Raw genomic sequence first — 21,011 nt, forward strand, 5'->3', positions numbered from 1 at the left:
TAACAGCAGTAAACAACAGGGCCTGGCACAGTAGGCTCAAGTCTACCCCCAAGGAGAGAGACTCCAAGTGGTTGGAACTTCTAGGCAGGAAGATCTATTCCTCATCATCCCTACAGATGAGGATCGAAAATCAACAAGCTTTGCTGTCCCAGAATGCTTTCCTCAACTGGCTAGCCATAGCTGAATTCGAGGACCAGTTGCCCAAGGCCTCACACAAGCAATTTTGAGCATTCGTTGTGGAAGACTGCTTGGTGGCCAAATGTCCTTGCAGTCTGCCCTTGACATTGAAGACACCTTGGCCAGGGTCATGGCCTCAGTAGTAACTATGAGGAAGGCTTCCTGGCTGAAAAACACTGGGATTGTTTTGGATATCCAGTAGGACATTGAAGACTTGCCCTTTGATGGCTGAGTCTTGTTCTCAGACAAAACTGATGACACTTTTCACTCCTTCAAGGATTCCAAGGCTATTTTGAGGTCCTTGGGAGTCTGTGAGCCAGCTGTGTAAAGATGCCACTATGGGGCACAGCTACAGCAACAGTATCACCCACAGATTTTTTGTGCAACCTTTCCCCCCAATACAGCAGGACCACGGTAGAAAGAGGGATAGATCCCACAAGAGAAAGTAGTTGGGCTCAGGCTTTGGACACTCCACACACCCTTTCTCAGTGACGTCTAAGTGCCCACTTTGACTTCTTAGTCCAGAGCACTGGTCCAGTCATTACTCCACACTCTCTATGCCCCCATCCTTTTAGGGAAAAGCTGGCCCACTTTTACAATGCTTAGGATTCAATTTACCGTTGACAGCTGGACACTGTCAGATTGAGCTACACAATCCAGTACCTCACCATGGCCCCTTCCCACCTCCACCCCATCCCTCTTAGGAGACGCTTCTCATGAGACATTGCTCATCAAGCAGGTTAGCTCTCTGTTGAAGTTGGGAGCAGTGGAGGAAGTTCCACTGGAACACCAGGGCTTCCTGATACCAAAATCCAAGGGCAGGATGAGACCCATTCTTGACCTTCACAGCTTCAACAAATTAATCAAGTATATGAGATTCTGCATGGTCACTATCTGCTATCTTCCCCACACTGTCTCAGAATGACTGGTTCGCTGCTCTGGACGCTTACTTTCATATGGCAATTCTACTGAGACACAGGAAGTTTCATTTTGTGGTAGCAGAACATTACTTTCAGCATATGGTTCTCCCATTGGGCCTCTCTTCTGCCCCCCAAGTCTTCACCAAATGCATGGCAGTGCTCTTGGCATATCTCAGGAGAAAGGGAATCCACATCTTCCTGTACCTCAATGACTGGTTACTGAAGGGCAGCTCCAGAGACGAGGATCTTGCCCACATTGACACCATGTTACATTTGCTCGACTGTCTGGGATTCATTGTAAACACCACAAAGTTAGCCTTGGCTTCTGCTCAAAAAATCAAGTTAATTGAGGTCCTGTTAGATTCCATGAGGAAGGGTATTCCTGCCAACTGACTGCTTTCAGGTAATTCAACAGCTCTGCCTCAGTCTGCAATCTCAGCCCTCCATGACTATCTGCATGTGGACTCATTGATGGTGCAGGGCCTGTGGTCGGAACAGGAAGCCTCACTCCACATCAATGTGTGGGGAATTTGGTCCATCCACAATGCATGTTGTACCTTCCAGGACCACATCAGATACACAGTGGTTCACATATTCATTGACAATACCACCCCAATGTACTATGTGAACAAACAAGGGGGGGCACATTCCAGGTTACTCTGCCTGGAGACGATCAACCTGTGGCAATTTTGCATTGAAGAAGACATCACTCCTGTAGCAGTCTATTTGCTGGGGGTGCAAAATCAGCTGGTGGACCAACTCAGCAGTGTCTTCTCCCTGAGCCAAAAGTGGTCCCAGAAGGATTGTGTCCTCCAGGGTCTCTTTGTAATGAGGAAAAATAGAAAGTGTTGACTATTTTGCTGTCGAGGGGGCCTCAGCCTGGGCTCCCCCTCCGACATCTTCCACTGCCACTGGCAATCGACTCTTCTGTACACCTTTCCACCTATTCTGGTTATTGCTCAGGTCATTGTCAAGCTCAAGGCAGATCAGGCCAAACTCATTCTTGTTGCTCCAGCTTGGCCGAGACAGTGCTGGGTCTCAGATCTCCTTGCTCTGTCAATTCAACCTCTCATACCACTTCCTCTCCATCCTGACCTGCTCACTCAGAACCACAGCCTCAACCTCCATCCTGCAATTAGCTCCCTACACCTTATGGCATGGTTGTTGCATGGCTGAATGAAGAGGATGAGCAGTGGTTGGAGATTGTCCAACAAGTCCTACTCAACAGTAGGAAGTCCTCCACCAGGACTGCCTACTTAGTGAAATGGAAGAGATTCTCAGTGTGGTCCTGGGCCTGTAGGACCCAACCAACAGGGGCTTCCATCCAGGACATCTTGGAGTACCTGTTACATCTTCAGAAATCAGGCCTTGTGTTCAGTTCACTAAGAGTGCATTTGGCAGCAATATCAGTGTTTCATCCCCCTGTTCAAGGGAAGTCAGTTTTTTCCAATGCCATGATGATGAGATTTCTGAAACGGCTTCTCTGCTTACATCCTATGAGCCAAGAACCGATTTCCCTGTGAAACCTACACATGGTTCTGGCCCTACATTTGAGCCCTTTGTGTCCTGTCCACTGCCCCTCCTGTCTCAGAAAACTGAATTCCTGATAGCCATCACTTCGGCAAGAAGGGTGTGTGAGTTGAAGACTCATGGCTGAGCCACCTTACACTCAATTCTCCAAGGACAAGGTGATGCTGCAACCACACCTAAAGTTTTTGTCTAAGCTCATCTCTCAGTTTCATCTGAATCAGGCGGTGTATTTACCTGTACTTTTCCCTAAGCTGCACTCTTTCCTGGAGGAACAGCGTCTCCATACCCTGGTTGTCAGGCAATGTCTAGCCTTTTATCTAGACAGAACTAAACCACTTCATGCTTCACTGCACCTGTTCATGTTATATGCAGACTACAAGAGGCAAGCGGTCTCTGCACAGACCATCTCTAGATGGATAACATCCTGTATCAAGACTGCATATGAAAGAGCTTCTGCTATACCTCCTCAGCAAATACAGGCTCACTCCACCAGGGTGCAAGTGATGTCAATAGCATTTCTCAGTGACATTTCCATACTGGACATATGCAGAGTTGCCACGCGGTTGTCCATACAAATGTTTACAGACCATTATGCTATTAACACATCTTCTAGAGTGAATACAGGCATTGGAAGGGCAGTCCTGAGATCCCTATTGCAGTAGACTCCAAACCTTGCCTCTAGAGTGGGGTACTCTTCACGAGTCATCTAAATGGAATACATTTGCATTTGTTCCAAAAAGAAATGGTTACTTATTGTAGCTGTGATTCTTTGAGATGTGATGCAGACGTGTATTCCACGACCCTCCTTCCGTCCCTTCTGCACCAGAGTCTCCTCTAATGGGCTTTCTTTGTTAAGGAACTGAGGGGAGAGGGTTGGGGCAGGGCCACCTCACAGAGCCAGGGGAGGAGACACATCCATGAATCACAAATGCCTCTTCTCTACAGGTACTGCTAGGCAAAAGTCTCTGGCTCCAGCATGCTGGGCACACAGACCTCTAAGTCTGCATCACATCTCAAAGAACCACAGTTACAATAAGTAACCATTTCTTTCCACCTGTATCTCTGATCATTGTCTAAATACTAATTCTCTGCGCTGTAATCCTTAACTTTTGAAAATGTTCTTTACTAATTAGCTCCTTTGGTCCATACAAAGTACAATACTCATCCAATGAACTTGCACTAATATAATCCTGTGGACATAGCCATAGGCAGCACTTGAACCGACTGCTGGGGGAGGCTAGCCCCCAGCACCACCCCTTCTGCCAGAGGTCCCATCCCTTCCACATCCCTGCCCCCCATGCTGGAGCCCAGAGCCCTCCCCCCCACTGCAGCCACCGGCCCCTGCCCCAGGCTAGTGCCCGCAGCCCTGGAGTGTCCCCAGCCTCCCCCACAGCCCCAGAGTGGATGGCATGGCTGCAGACCCCTATCTCTAGAGCACCAAGAGGACAGGGGGCACAGCCACAGCCCCCCTATGGCCCCTGCCACAGAGCGCCAGACAGGCAGGTGGCACGGCCCGAGCTGGGGCCACCCCACAGGGAGACTGGAGCCATACTGAGCAGAAGCAGGAGGTGGTGGCCTGGGGGTGGAGTGTGGGCAGGGCCACGCCGGGCTGCTGGGGAGGCAAAGCCACCCATGGACATAGGTGGGCTGGAGGAAGGTAGTCCCTATCCCTAGATTGTGGAAAGACCACAAGAGAACTGTTTAGCAGAAGGTTCATGCTGAAGTAGCATTAATCCCTGATATATAGTGGGACTCTGTTCCACGGAGTCAGAGTGCAGGTGTTGTTGGTTGCTGGCACACAGCATGGCTAATGGTCCTAACAAGAAGCTATGGCTGCAGTGGAAGGCTGTAGGGCTTCATGGAAGTGGTCACTCTGTGCATCTGGTTGGGATCAGAGAGGTCAGAAGCCTGAATCCCTTACTTAGGACCTTCACACCTGTTCATGCTACATAACACAACTGGAATCTGTGAGAAGCTGCTTGGACTCTGTGGTTCCATTTGATTCAAAGAGCTTTTGAATAATTTATTTTTGTATATATTTTTGCATGGCTGAGGGATTATATAGGTCAAGCTACTCATCCCAATTTGAATGAAATCCTAAAATAGCTGCTGAAGGAATGAGAATCCCAAACACTGAGTCCCCTCAATGAAGAACTCTTCCTTGTCCCTTCCATTTCAAAATTCTTGGCATGCTCAACAGTACTGTCCTGGTGATTTTAGATATCATAAGGAGACATTGGGCAGCACGCTTACTCAGTGGGGCACATTAGAACTGGCTTGGTCTTCAAGTGTCAGTGATGTGCCCTTAAGGAGTTAATTAGGGAATTGTAAAATGTATCTTCCTTTTTATTTAGATAACAATTTAGCACCTTTATAAATTCATGAGCTGAAATTGCTTTGCAACAATGCACAATATCCTATTTTTCATTCAACACTGTTTTCATTTTCCAGTGCCCTGTTTGACTTTGCTCATAGGTTGGAAAGTAGTGTGATGCATCATTTATGTTCTTTCCCACATTTATTGAGTGATGGCCTTCTTTCCTGTCAATCATCTCATCATATTCTCTCAAAAATAATGTGGAAGATTTGGTTACTAGTATGACTGAAGTGCATTCACCTGTAAACAAACACTCAAGACAGATCTCAAAAGTAATGATTAGCTAAGGTCATTTGACTGATGATAAAGATGCAACTGAGAGCCAAATAGCGATGGTTACTTGAAGTGATGTGTTTTATTTATTTGTCTGGAGAGTTCTTGAGTAATAAGCTGATAAATATCAGTAAATAATTATTGATAGCATACTTATCCTCATTATAAAATTGCACCTCCATCAATAATATGTATGATGGAATATGATGGAATATAATGCGGTAATAACAACTGTGGGAATTGGACAAAAATAAATTTGGTTACAATCCAAAAACCTCATTATGTTATACTCATCTAATACTGACCCCACAAAATTTTGCTGTGTTACAATAATCCAATCCCATTGATTTTAGTAGGCTTACACAGGTATAATTGATAGTAGAGTTTGTCTAACTGTATGGTGTGTGTACATGCATTGCACACGCCATTTATGCATTGTGTGCTTAACCATTTGTGGTTCCAATTGCACACCATATCCTAATTCAATGTGGAGTGCAATTTAGTAAATTGATTTTCAGAATATGGTAAAAGACAAAGAGCAAGTATATATATCTACCTATTAATAGAAATATAACCTTCCACTGAAATAAGTGTGAGAATTAAATGGTAAGCTTTAAAATGGGTCCCACCTTCATTTTATATTGTGCAATATTGCAGAGTCTTTGCACTTGCTTTTTTGCAAAACCTATAACTTTTCATAACTGTTTGCAAATTGAGTCAAGGAGGAGTCTCTATTCTTTTCAGTCCAAACTCAGCTTCCTCTAATTCACATAATGAAGCACATAAAGATGAAGAGGTCACCAGAATGACTGAAAGAAAGAGAAGGAGAGGAAGAGGAGGAACAGAATGTTGGCAGCACAAACAATAAAAATGAAAAAAAGATTGGCAGAGTGCCTTAACACCATAGAGGAAGGCACGGGTTCTAGAAGCAAAGGGTTTGATGCAATACCCTTTGAAGTCAATGGAAAGACTGACTGTGACATTGAGCCAGAACGGGTTAAACAACTTGCAGGCTAAATGACCCAAATTCTACCTTTAAAGACATATCAGGGAAGTATGTAAATGGTAATTAGGGCTATTCCTTATAAATAGCTAGCAAAGCCATGTTAGATAGATAGACTAGAGCTTTGAAATGTAGACTTGTACTGTTAAAGAACTGGAAGAAGATAGTGATTGTAGTAGTCTGTTTACCTATATCTTGTTAGAGGTTAACAATGTAACCAGACGGTTCCTGTCTGTCACTATGTTCTATTGATTCAAAGATCAAAAAGGGAATATTAACATTTAGATGAAATGTGAGTATGGTAATATCATTGTCTTAATTTCTCTTTGAAATGTGTAATAAACTATTTGTAAATGGCAGGAGATGGGGAGTTGCCTTATGCTAATCCATGTAGCTAATTACCAGTTGTGCTTAGGAAATAAGAGGTTACTTGAAAGCCACTATTCTTCACCCAAAGAATGCCTACTGTCAAGAAGCTATTGATGACCCACCAGAGAATTATAAAAAGCACCTTTGGGCCCTGATCCTGTATCTCAGATCTGCTTAAGCTTCATCAGGAGAAGTCTGAGTAGCAAGAGTGAAGTCTCCAGTTCCATTCTGGATCACCCTGATATTGGACATTGGACTATAACCTGATGAACTAATTCTGAAAAGGACTCTTTGCAACTCTAAAGCTCACCATCTCTACTATGAAACTGACCTAAGAACTCTGTTCATATCTATATGTATCATGATCTTGTAACCAAGACTTTCTGTCTTTTCTTTTTTAATAAACTTAGTTTAGTTAATAAGAATTGACTGTAAATGTGTATTTGGGTAAGCTCTGACATATTCATTAACCTGTGCTTGATGTACCCGATCCTTTGGGATTGGTATAACTTTTTATATGAGGAACAAGATTTTCAGTAATCCTCATCATATTTGACTTGGCTGTCTGGGTTGGAGCTCAAGGCTGGGTAGCTTTAAGGCAGGGGTGTGCAAGCTATGGCCCATGGCCACATCTGGCCCTGCAGCCAATTTAATCCAGCCCTCGAGCTCCCGCTGGGGAGTGGGTCTGTGGCTTGCCCCGCTCCCATGCTCCAGCCGGGGAGCGGGGTCGGCGGCTGCTCCACGCACACCTTCTGAGGCTCCGCGCAGCTCTCGGAAGCAGCAGCATGTCCCCTCTCTGGCTCCTACATTTAGGGGCAGCCAGAGGGCTGCCCCCGCCCCAAGCGCCACCCCCGCAGCTCCCATTGGCCGGGAACTGTGGCCAATGGGAGCTGAAGGGGCGGAGCCTGAAGATGGGGCAGTGCACAGAGCCACCTGGTCACGCCTCCATGTAGGACCTGGAGCGGGGACATGCCGCTGCTTCCAGGAGCTGCTTGAGGTAAGCGCTGCCTGGAGCCTGCACTCCTGAGTCACCCCCCCTAAACTCCAACCCCCCTACCCCAGCCCTGATCCCCCTCCCACCCTCCAAACCCCTTGGTCCCAGCCTGGAGCACCATCCTACACCCCAAATCCCTCAGCCCCAGGCCCACCCCAGAGCCTGCACCTCCAGCCAGAGCCCTCACTGCAACCCAACCCCAACACCCTGCCCCAGTCTGGAGCCCCCTCCTGCACCCTGAACTCATTTCTGGCCCCACCCCAGAGTGCGCACCCCTAGCCAGAGCCCTCACTCCCTCCTGCACCCCAACCCCAATTTTGTGAGCACTGATGGCCCGCCATACAGTTTCCATACCCAGATGTGGCCCTCAGGCCAAAAAGTTTGCCCACCCCTGTTTTAAGGGAACTGTATTTCTGGCTTCTGGGTAACCAGTATGGTATTGTAGAAGCTGTTTTGTTGCTGGCCTGGTGAATCTAAGTATTAGAAATAAACAGCAGTTTGGGGGATTGTCTGCCCAATTCTTTGCAGTTTGCCCTAATTGAGCAATCCCAAAGTGGCCCCCCTGGGATCCCGGTCACACTGATATTGACTTCAATGAGTTTGGGGTTATGAAAACCAACAACACGCACCAAGGGCATCAGACACTTTCTCTCCCCATTTATTACAGAGGATAGGCAAAAGTGTCTGTGTTATACATGGAGCAATAACCCAGTACAAGTGAAGCCATCACTCCAGAACCCTGACCTCAGAGGCTGCCCTTTTGCTCCTTGAAAGTCTTTCACAATCACCAGATACTGCAGTGGTGGGCACCTTCGAAATAAATGCCAGTGAGACAGAAGTGAAGAGTGAGATATGACCAGAGGTCACTACCTTCAAACCCTCCAGATTCCAATCTTACAATCCTCAGGTAAGCAAACCTCCTGTGAAAGTCAGTAATAATTGTACATCAGGGCTGCAGGATAAGTCCCAGAGACTTTAAGAATGGTGATTTATACATACAGATATAAAGTAATTGCAATTTTCTCATTTAATTAAATGTTTTAAGAGTTTTATAGCATCCAAATGACCACCAGTGAAGGTTAAATTTTAAATGAATAAATCAGGTGGCATGGCAGAATTTTAACAAGGCAGGTTTTGTAATGTGTGTGTAAAATCTCAAGACTTGCAGATTTGGTGAAGGCTAGATATAGGTGATATTAGAGGGTAATGGACTACACAGATCCTTTAAGAGTAGAGGGGGCTAGAATACCCGGTGTCAGGAAGCTGGAATGAACAACAGCCCATGAAATGGCCTTGTAGCAAAAGAAAGGAAGTGGTCCTGAGGAATAAAAGGACCTGTGAATCACTTAAAGTCTACTGCATAGGCCCCAACCTAAGGACTTAGGTGGGGCTTTAGGAGTGCATGGAGCCTTCACACTATGTGAATTTCACTCTCAAACTACAGCATCCCCACAAACTGCAGGTCTCTCTAGGTTTTAGGGCATATGTGTCTTTCAAATTTTACAACCAAAAATCATACTAACACTTTGAGCTTAACAGATAAGCAGTATGGATAAAATATAGTAAATGACTGGAATAAACTCAGTCATTGGAAAGATGGTGTGCAACATGGGGCATGATGGATTTCAAAATAGATAGTGGCTATAAGAAAAGAGAAAACTATGAGGATAATAGAGTTGGAGCGTGGGGAGAAAGAAAGAAACTGGGCCAGAATAATGATAAAGAGGAAGTTCTCTGGGGGAGGTGGGGATAGAGAAAGGTAAGCACAAGCAAAACCAAGGAGCTTTCTTCAAATGATCAAATTCTTAGCATGCTTTAAATTTTAAAAAGGCAACCAGCCATAGTGAAGTATCTTTACTCCCCTTGACTGCTGCAACTCATCAGCTCCCCAGATTAATTCCTGACTGGCTGGGTGTAATGCTCCCTCGTTCTCCCAGTCGGAGGGAGGCCACTCAGGCTAGACCTGTGGAGTCAGGACCAGAGTCTGTAAGACAGGCAAAAGCCCCAACAGGGCTGCACGGTTAATAGTCAGTACCAGGCTTTAGCCCCTGGCAGGGGCAGGTTTGGCTGCCCCTGCGTCAGCGGGGATCCAGCCGCAACACGCCAACTGAGCCACGCCGGGCTCTGCAGCCGGCTGCTCCGTGACTGCCCCTGGTCTACTTCCTGCCTTCCCGGGGTTTGGTACCTGCGGCCTCCAGGCCTCTTCCGGCTCTTCAGGGTAAACTGCAGCGGGTACTCCGGGCCAGTGGTCGTCCACGTCTGGGGATCGGGAACAGCCAGGCACAGGCTCCTCTTGGGGCCTCTGGAGAACAGGCCGAGCATCCTCCTCCGTTGCAGGCTCTCCCCCAACTGTGCTGCCAGGCCGGCCTCTTATACTTCCGGCCACACCCCAGTACTTCCGGCGAGGGGGGGGGGGCGATTTAGGCTCCCCCCTCCAAGGGGTGTGTAATGCTCCCTCACTCTCCCGGTCGGAGGGAGGCCACTCAGCCTCACTACACTGGGGCACAGATATAGCCCAATGGACTGCCTCATCTGCAGTGTTTCAACATGGATTTGCTCCAAAAGTTTCAGAAAAGCTTAACATTAACAAAGTTTTAAAAAATGTTTTTCTAAAACTCTGCCTTTTGCTGCTGCATACTATGAAAAGCAGTCGCTCCCATAACTGCGAGAGGCAGAGGCAATGCCATCAACTTTTCCCACAACTCTGCTTCTGGAGAAACTGAGGCTTAATGTGACTTAGAGACTGGAGAGGTACAGCAGGCCAAGGACAGAGTAGTTGATAAATGATATATTGAATTGTTTGACCACACTTTGGTTATTTGGTCTCTTGAATATATTTTATACCAAAGTCTGTCAAGTTTATTACTATAAGCCAATAAGAATATACTACTGGAAAAAGGTTCAATACAATAGTTAAGCCCAAAGCTGACTGCAAAGAGTTACAAAGGGATCTCACAAAACTGGGTGACTGTGCAACACAATGGCAGATGAAATTCAATGTTGATAAATGCAAAGTAATGCACATCGGAAATCATAATCCCAAATACACATAGAAAATGATGGAATCTAAATTTGCTGTTACCACTCAAGAAAGATATCTTGGAGTCATGGCTAGTTTTCTGAAAACATCTGTTCAATATGCAGCGGCAGTCAAAAAAGCTAACAGTGTTAGGAATCATTAGGAAGTGGATAGATAAGAAGACAGAAAATATTGCAATTCCACTATATAAATCGGGTCCACCCACGCCTTGAATCCTGCATTCAGTTCTGGTCACCCCCATCTCAAGAATTGGAAAAGGTACAAAGAAGGGCAACCAACATGATTCAGTTTATGGAACAGCGTCTGTAAGGAGGAGAGATTAAAAAGACTGGAACTTTTCAGCTTGGAAAAGAGATGACTAAGAGGGGATATGATAGAGGTCTATAAACTGAACAATGGTGTGGAGAAAGTGAATGAGTGTTATTTAAAAAGGGTGTAACTGCCACAGGGTCACCTCGAAAAAGCACTGAATAGAGCAGGCAACACAGCATGAGTGATGCACATATGTCAAGTGCAGGAGTGTAGAAAACAGAGCCATGGCCATGGACCATATGCTCCTTTCTCAGATGCATGTTTCAATCACGTGGAACAAAAGGTGGAATGTAAAGCTGCCTAGGTAGCTGGGCAGTGTCTTTTCAACAGACAAGAAGGGGTTGAAGATCTAAAAGGTCAGTAGTCTGACAGGCAGCGGAGAGACCAATGGTTGAGTGAGCACACCTGAGGTCCTTACTATTACGCAACCAAGACCTGATGTTAATAATATTGCAGAGGAAGCAGGTGACCAAGTGGCTTTAATGCCAGTTAGTGCCTGAGGTATATTCTTGGCAGTATTCATCAATATGTGTCCAGTGAACAATTTGTGTATTGTTATTAGCTGAAATAATTGACTGTGAGAACTGCAGTTACAGCTAATTTACTGAGAACTGTTTCCAGCTATAGCTCTTTGTATTGTAATATGGGTTTTGCTGAGCAGTCTTTATTGTACATGCCTGTCTCCCACAACTTAATTTTTGAGATGGTTTCCAGCATCAGACTGAAGTTTTTATAACCCAGCTTTTGTCAGGGTCCACTTCTCACATAAAATGCTAAATCTTGCATCTGTGTGGTTAAGAGAGATCCCTGGAGTCCTTCTGATTGCCCAGGGTTCTAATTAAGAAGTGGGATTTGTGTTTTAAATTTGAAGAGGGATGCATGTCCATTGGGAGGGAACACTGGAGAGGGATATGAAGGTGAAGAGGGGAACTTCTTGGTTCTACTTTTTTCATTTTGCTGTTTGTTTCTTTTTGTGGTTTTGACTTTGTGGAGTGGTATTATTTAGCTCATTCTTTGTCAAATAATGGCATCAGCTTTCAAGGGGTCTTAATAGTTCAGTAGTATGGTACACTCACTGGCAGACAAGGTGGGCAATATTCTTTCTTCCCTCAATTTACCATTGGAAAATCTGAGAAGACAAACTTATGATGGAATCAGCAACATACTGGGGAAAGTACAACCTATGGAGTGTACAAGAAATGTGTGGTTCAGTGGAGACACAGCCCCCTCCTTACATATACACATATCCTTAATCTTTCTTTTAAAATGTTTAATGGCTTAAATAAACTCATGTGGAATTAAAACAGTCTAAAAGACTGGATGAAGGATAATGTTAAAAGCAATATATTACAATGAGGGGTTAGGTTTAGTGGGTTACTATACAAATAGGTATTATGACTGGTTTTATTTAACACCTTTGTGAAAGAACTAGAAGTAGTAAGCAATGAGATTTACAGATGTTTCTGTATTAGGAGAATATGCAGAGAAATAATAGCAAAGGACCTAGAAAGTGAAGAAACATTGGTAGAAAAAAAATTGTTTTGGAAAAATGCAGGTTAATATATCTAGGTAAAATAATCTGAAAAACTATATATATATTCAGTGACAAACAGCTGTTTAGCGGCACTTAGGATTTTCTGGGAGGGAGGGGGGAGGAGTGGAGAGGCAGGGCTTCTCCGCTCCTCCCCCTCCCTCCCAGCACTTCACGCTTAGGACTTTCTGGGAGGGAGGGGCAGGAGCGGGGAAGCGCTGCGTCTCCGCTCCTCCCCCTCCCTCCCAGAAAGTCCTATGTGCCGCCAAACAGCTGTTTTGCAGCTTAGGATTTTCTGGGAGGGAGGGAGAGGAGTGGAGACGGGGCGCTTCCCTGCTCCTGGAAGCCCTGGGAGGGAGGGGGAGGAGGCGGAGAAGCGGAGAAGCGGAACTTGTGCAATGCTCCCTTGTAAAGTCGCTGCTCTTCCACAGAATCTTAGAAGCAGGCAGCCAAACGACGTTATAAGGGAGCATTGCACAACTTTAAACAAGCATGTTCCCTAATTGAGCAGGGACGTAACATTGAAACAATGTTAAGTGGGACAACGTTAAATGAGGAGTTACTGTATTACCCAGGACTGTGAGGTGCTTGGATAAAAGATTACCTTTTATATATTCTATTCTATTACATGTATGCATAAAGGGGGAAGGCAGGTTTAAAAGCAGAGGGGTCCTTTTTATTAAAATTTATTATTTCTTCCTCAATTTGTTGTTCAGGTATATAGTGCCATCAATTTTTAAGTGAAGTCATCAATGACTTCTGTTTGGACCTTCTGCTTAAAAACTGATGGCATGTGATAGGTTTGTGAGTATCCGATAATTTAGTATCATAAGTGTAGCTCTGTAATGTTATATGTTTTGTTTTACTTTATAGTTTATCATCAAGAACATGGGTTTTGTTGTCTAAAACATTAATCTAATTTGGTTAAGCATTTGTAAAATATTATAGTGTAGTCACAACATTCTTAAGACGTACAGCTGCTATTGTTTTGGCATCCTTGGTTTTTAGACAAATTTTGCAGCCTCAGAGAAAGGTGCAACTTTACCAACAAATAATATATCGCTAGTGTCAGCAGGACTATTCCATCTCAGAGAAGGCTATTTTAAAAAGACGTGTTGTCGTTTGCTTGTAGAAGTACTCTGAGAATCAGCCGAGAAAATATCTTCAGGAAGCAAGCACTACATCCAAGGTGTCATGTAGTGAAATGCTCTGCCCTGGGCAGTCCCAAATCAATATTCTCTTTATTCAATGGTTGAAATAACAAAACAGAGATATCACAGATTGAGATGAAAATAAATCATATATGTGCCAAAAGCAAAATGAACTCTGACAATAAAGATTTTAAAGAAGAAAAATTATAACCCAAATTTTGTGTTGGATGCACAGGTATGACTCCCATTGATTTTTCACTGCAGGATGAGTTTGAGGGCAGGATTTCACATTATGTGACTACACTTTCATTTTAGGCATCAGATGAACCTATTTCCATTTTAAATTGATACTAAAATTCAGTATCTGAATACTGAAAGGAACTGAACTGAAGAACTGAACTGAAAAGAAGTTGATCCAGGATTCCAAATGTCAGGAGACACTATCTGAATATTAGGGAATTTCACAGATGATGTTGATGATTTGTTATTTGTATTACCATAGTAAACTGACTGTCCTACCATGCTACATTCAGGATTTAAATTCCAGTTCTGTCTATGTGCTCCCATGTATTGGAAACCTGCATTTCAATTAAAATTTTACTACACTGTACGTATCCAACTACACCATTATGCCAAGAGTCATGCATTCCAGAGGGATAGTTCAGCATGCTCCACTCCAATTTTGCATTTCATCGATTTTTAGCTTTGTTTTTCGCTACTGACAGGAAGGAGTCATGTTAAAGCAGTAGACTTGCTCCCCTTTGTCTGACTCAAGATATACAAAATTCATTCGAGTCAGGAAAGCAATTTGGTGCATTCCTTATTGATCTGATGGCAGCCTATACACTGTGTGGCTCATTGAGCTGACTGCTAAACTGCTGAATATTATCCTTGTAGGCCAATGGTGTGGTTCATCCAAGAAATGATTAGTAACTGAAGCTTCATCTTGCAAGTGAAAGAGAAAGTCAGTTGCTGTGATGGTCCTTCCTCAGGGCTTGGTTGATTGGGCTTAGGCCCATGCCTTGTAGGGAGGTTGTTGGTATTGGAACCTGGGCCCTCCCACTCTACCAGACTTCAACTCAGGGCACTTTGATCTGACAGTCAGGGGATGCTTAAGGTTGCCCTCCGTGGGCCACTGCCTATCACCCCCCACACATACATGATTGTCCAAAGGTTGCCACCTGGGTTAAGGTGTCATGAAGGGTGTCTGCTTACCACAAGTCACCTTCTGGTGGCTGCATGTAGCAAAGTTGCTTTCTTTCTTTCTCAGGCAGCAACTGTCTCCTTTGGTGATATGGCCCACCCTCCTGGGCCAGAACAGTCCTAGGGCTTTCCCCTGCTGGGATAGTCCAAATAAAATAAAGAGGAATTAATAAAACTCAGAGACCATATGAGTAGGAGAAGGGAATGCTTCCTTCCCAGGCTGTCTCTGTAGCAGGTCCTCTCGTCCCTCATGGAGGGACCCTTGGCAGTTGTTGTGGGGAGAGATTCTGCTTTTCTCTCAGCTCTCCTCTGCTGGAGCCACAGGTTGCAGGTTTGCCCCAAGTGAGCTGCTTCCCTGCCTTTTAACTCCTTCTCCAGTTGGAGCATTTCCTACAGGTGTGTCAGGGTGGAGCTGGCTGAGCCCAAAGCAGTTCTTTAACCACTTGTTGCCGAGCATGGGGTTTGTATACCCCATCACAGTCACCTTAAATGTCTCTGCAAAGGCCTTTCACAAGTGCTAGGTCCAGCTACCCTTTTGTTCAATATATACACATATGATCTTTCTGAAACACAGGCTGAGAAGTATGTATATGCTGATGACATTTGTATTGCTTGCACTGGCAATGATTTCTATAGGATTGAAGGGAGTCTCAGCCAAGACATTGACATTTTTACCACTTATTTCCATCTAAACAATTGTCTTACCCAATGGACCCATCTCAATATGTGTACAAGGACAGTTACTGCCATTCCAAGAAGCTGTCACATACTTGAAAGTAAAACTAGGCCTGACCTACTGGCCTCACCTGGAACACCTGAAAATGAAGATTTCTTCCCATACTGCCTTGATCCAAAAGCTATTGGGAACCTTGTGGACAGCAGACCCTTCTTTATACAGCTGTATTGGCCCTGGTGTTTGCTCTAGCTGAATACTACTTTGCAATCTGGGAGCACAGGTGCCACACTGCTTGTTGACACAGAGCTGAATTTGGCCATTTATATTATCAGTGGCTGATTGAATTATTCATTAACCTCTAGCTGGTATGTGCTAGAGCACATAGCTCTGACAGATCCTTGATAAGATGCCATTACTGTTAATTCTGCCTGGAAAGCTGTGACAGATTAAACCAACTTACTACATTTCCAGTTAACTGATGCCCCATTTTCAGACAGGAAAAAACACGTGGTGCCAACTTGAAGATCTGCTCATATTCAGGGGAGGAATTCTACTCCGGTGGATTGGGTGTGATACCACAGCTGATCTCTCAAGAACCCTTTGCTACGGCAGCTCATGCACTCCTAGACAAGCTACTGGCTCTTTACTATGCTTGGATGATCAGCGCCACCAAGGAGCTGAAATCTATGTTTTTATTAAGAAGTAGCATCAGTGGGAAAGAAAGTCTAATACACTAAGTAAATTCAGGGGCCCATTGCTGAATCTGCCTCCTTGTCTGCTTGATCGTAGATCCTGGGCCAGGCTACACTTTGGGTCGTCCAGTGTTGCTGCAACTATGCACCAGTGGAGCCTGGTTTCCTCTCCACATTGTGACTATAGGAGCATTGCAGACAATAACTTATGTGGTGGACGAGTGCCCAGTTCAACATGTAAAGGGTAGTTTAGAAGGCCTAGCCTTCCTTGATACAGGGGCTATCCTCTGGTTATGCAACCCGTAGATAGAGCCCAGACATACGTATGAGAGGAGGAGTTCAGATCACTACCCTGCATGCTGTGGTGGGGAGAAGAGGGACTCTAAGGCACCTTCTCAAAGAGCTTCCACCTGGGAGTATCTCTCCAACATAAGCCTTTGTTTTAAAAAGGCCTAATTTATCCAAGAGAGTTGCTGAATACTGGGGAGGCAGGCATCCCTGAAAGGCCTGATACCTCCATAACTTTGTACAAAGTTGGTAGTGCTAATAGACTCATGAATGTGCTCCAGCACAGTCTAGCTAACATTCAAGTAAATCAACCCACCATAGCTCTCCTTCCTTTCATCGTCTCATTTTAATCACAACTTCTTTTCCACAGCTTCTGCCCACTGCACCAGTGTTCTTTTCCTTAATTAATTTATCATTGACTCTTTGAGAAAGAAAAGCAATATGGGAGCTATTTAGTGATGTGAATTAAATGCACCCTGCAGAGTAAGCTGCAACTCCAAGGGAATATACAATATAGTGCTCTGAGGCATTACAGAATGAGGATCCCTAAAGTCCTGGAATGCTCCTGCTTTACTTTACCATTTTTATAAGGCATAACATCCTTCTTCCCATCCTGCTACATACATTCTCCTATTGGTTTGTGACATTCTGACTGTCCACTATTATTATGTTGTATCTTGTGGGAGGGTGAGATACCACCTAGGTCACTTACTGGATCCCCGAAGACCCTTGGTACTGGCAGAAAACTGGCCTGTTTGTTCAGTGGAGAAACAAAAGAGGGAAACACTTTTCCTCCCACTGCAGCCACTGCTACACTAAGCCCAGGGACAGAAAATAAGGAGACACCAGATGGAACTCCATAGTTAAGGCTAAGTTGAGATTTGCACTTAACAAAGAGGTTGAAACCCCTGCTTTAAATATGAAAAATACAACATATCCTTTCCAAAATTACATCACTTACTCTTGGAGAATAGACTGATTTTTCTGAGAATTAACAAATAAATCCATTGGTTTATTTAGCAGTTTAATTTAAAAAAAAATAAGATCCTTTATGAAATTTAGCACCTCATATCAGACTTTAATTTTTTTTAAATATTAGAATAATGCAGATTCTTCAAATTTCCCATACAGCTAAAACTCACTGACACCTAGTGCATAGGTTACATTTGATTAATTTTTTAGGTCTTTTTTGTTCTTTGTAACTGGAATCTTTGCCTTCAGCAGAGGCTCAGGGATAATATTCTGCTTCAGAGAATTCTATGAATTACTGTCAGGTTTAAAAATTGTTACCATCTCCTATTCTTCTCAGTGGGACTGAGGCCACAGGCTGCTCTCAGTTGTTTCTGTTTCCTTGTAGTGAGACCATTGGAGGGACTGGAGAGGAAAGAAAATAAATCTAATATTTATTTAATCTACCTAGGAAAATAAATATTATTTAATTATATGATTATTGCATGGTGACAATACAAGGCAGAGTGGGTGTACAAACTGTGCATGTCCATACCTTAACATATTTGGATTCTGTTTGTTTAACCTTACCTCTGAATTTACTGGGTTTCTGGTGGTAGCTTTTGGGATTATTGCAGTTTTCCATTAATATTTTTATTGATGAATTAATTATATAAACACTCATCCTTAACACCATTTTAACATAATATTTGTCTGGAAATATTCAGTAAAGCTCACTTCAGACGTTAGGAAAATATTACAGCTTTTCTTTGGAACCACATAAGTAGAGCTGGGAGAATTTTTTCAGACTAATTGTTTATTTGAAACATTTAATTTTGGTTTCTGAACCAAAAAAAAAAAATAAAAAATCAATAGCTCAGCTCATATGATAGGAGCTTTGAGGTTTCACTTCATAATGCATGGCTGGTGGGGAGTCCTGAATGTTTCCCTCTCCCAGTGCTATCCCCAGAAGACATTTGTGATCGGGAGCTACCCCCCTCCCAACGCCAACACAGGAGAGAAGGAGCTGCTTTCCTAAAACCCAGGGAAGGTGCCACAAGGCCCATGAGATGATAGAGATGGAGGAAACTATTGAGCCTTACTTAGGGGCAGGAAAAGAGCAATGGTAAATAAAAGTGGGTGCTGGGGCTTCTTAGGTAGAGCGGTCTACTGTTGGCAAGAAGGCATTCTAGTTGTGTGAGTCAGGTATTCCAGAAGGGCTTTGGTATCTTCCTACTGTGTGACCCCATGTGGAAATGATCATAGTATCCTATAGTAATTATCCAAAACGTTCTACATTACAAGAGCTGTGCTGTAGTATTTTGTTAAATGAGGAAGCTTCCTCAGTTACATTTTTCAGTTTGGATCAAACATTGAACAGGTATAATTTGAGCAAGTTCAAGGCTTAGTATGAAAGTCTGCTATGTCCCTATACAATATTCAGACCTAACATCCTTTGTTTTCAAGTTGATTGAGTCATTCAATGTATTTGATTCCACCATACAGATCCCCTTTTAAAATACCTTTGTTCACAAGTATATATAAACTAAATCCAGAGGTTTCTTTTAATGAAACATTAAACATTTTACAATATTCAAATGATGACCAATACTGAAGGTTACTTCTTAAATCATTAAAGTGAGCAGCACAAAGGAATTCTAAGCAGGGTGTTCAGAGAAAGAGAAATTCTACATTATTTTGTGGCTTTGTCTAGGTTAGAGGCAGGAGACATCAGACAGTATATCCATTTGTGTTGTTTCTCTATATATATTTTTACCCTCAAGTTCATACAGTAATATAAAGCTACTACCAGAGATGGAGTGAGGGGCAACTTCAAAGATATTTCAAATCCAATTAAAAAGTATGGGCTCAACTTAGCCTTTAAAGCCAAACATTTAACAGCATTTATGCTTTGAGAAACTGGGGGCTGACAAATAGTTACATTTTAACATGCTGACAATAGAGCTGTGTTTTCTTTGGCTACGTCTACACTGGCAAGTGGACATGGGTCCGTGAGCGTGGTTGTGCCAGAAGCCCCCTTCTGTCCACATCTAAACCCCAGAAGCACAACTTTCAAGGCATGTATGGGGCAAGAATATTAGCTCACCTGAAGGTGTGGGTATGAATATGCCTGGGGCTGTGGCACAGCCCTATTGCCAGTGTGTGATGTGGATGGGGGGAAGAGAACGTTGGGTCCCGAGTTCAGTAGTTCTCCAGCCCTGTTCCTACAATGCAGAAAACCCTTTCCTGCCTGACCCATACCCACATTTATAAAGGTCCCTGACCTCCTGTTGTCACCAGCTAACATCTGACCACTTCAGAATAACTTTCCACTGTGCTCTTTTGACCTGTACAAGTGAACAAGGAACATGCTCTGAGAGCAGCCTCCTGGTCAGCTGAGCACACCTGGGTCCTGATAAATGTGTGGTCAGAGTTCATCATCCTCCATGATTTCTCCTGCAGTACCAGGAACTTATACCTGTATTGAGAATTTTTGGAGAGGGTGGAGCAGGATATTCACCAGAATCTGGCCCAGTCCCAGGAATGGATAAAGCACCTGAGGCCCTGGTACCAGAGGGCGAAAAACTCTAGCAATCATTCTGGGAGGAGTCCTCCAACATGCTCATTTTTCAAAGAGCTTGACTAGGTGCTCTGCAAGGCTCCCATACAAATCCTGAGGTGACTTGCAACCCCCTCTTCAACCCCACTGGCCTCATCATCTGACCGGATGCTGATGAAGACAGGGCAGGGAAGCAGCAGGGACCTTGGAAGAGGAGATCCCTGAAGACCTGGAGGAGGAGCATATTTTTCTACACCTCTACCCAGAGGAGTTGGTTCAGTAAGTCTCTCCTGATGAGCCGGAGGAGGACCCCGAAACTCAGCAGGAACCAGAATCCAAGGCTGTTAAGTTAAACCCCTACACTACCTGCTACATGCCCTCTCTCTTTCTCTGGGGCTGCATACAGGACTTGAAGGCCACCCTCTTTCCCCCCACCACCTCCAAATGTTCCCCAAGCAAGACACAACAGCAAATACCATGAACCACTATAAAGCTTTTGGCAAAAGCTGTGGAACAGATTAGCAACAAACTATCATAAGTACCCCTGGGTCTGTGAGTTCATAAGCCAACAGCCTGACAGTGAGAGGGGGTAGATAGGTGCGGTTTGAGCACAGAACATTTGTACAAGATTAATGGCTCTTCAAAGTTACAGCTGTTTTCTGCTCCTTTCAAAATCACAACCTTTCACTACAGTAACCTCCCCCCTTTACAAACTGGAGTCACATAGAAGAGCTGGTTATGTACAGGAAAAAGACGGGGAACCTGTGCTTCTCCAAGGAATGTCAGAGTATTTCTCAAAGTACAAATGTTGACAAGCATTCCTAGTCCCTGGTGTACACGTCTCCCCACTTGGAGACATGCTGGACAAGCCAGGAGAAAGGGTGTTGAGTTAGGGCTCTGCTCCAGTTGCTGCACAAATACCATGGGGTGTCCCTTTGCAGTGGAGAGGTGAGGCTGGCTTGTGGTG

Source organism: Emys orbicularis, chromosome 2 (assembly GCF_028017835.1).
Source record: "Emys orbicularis isolate rEmyOrb1 chromosome 2, rEmyOrb1.hap1, whole genome shotgun sequence".
In the NCBI taxonomy this organism is placed as follows: Eukaryota; Metazoa; Chordata; order Testudines; family Emydidae; genus Emys; species Emys orbicularis.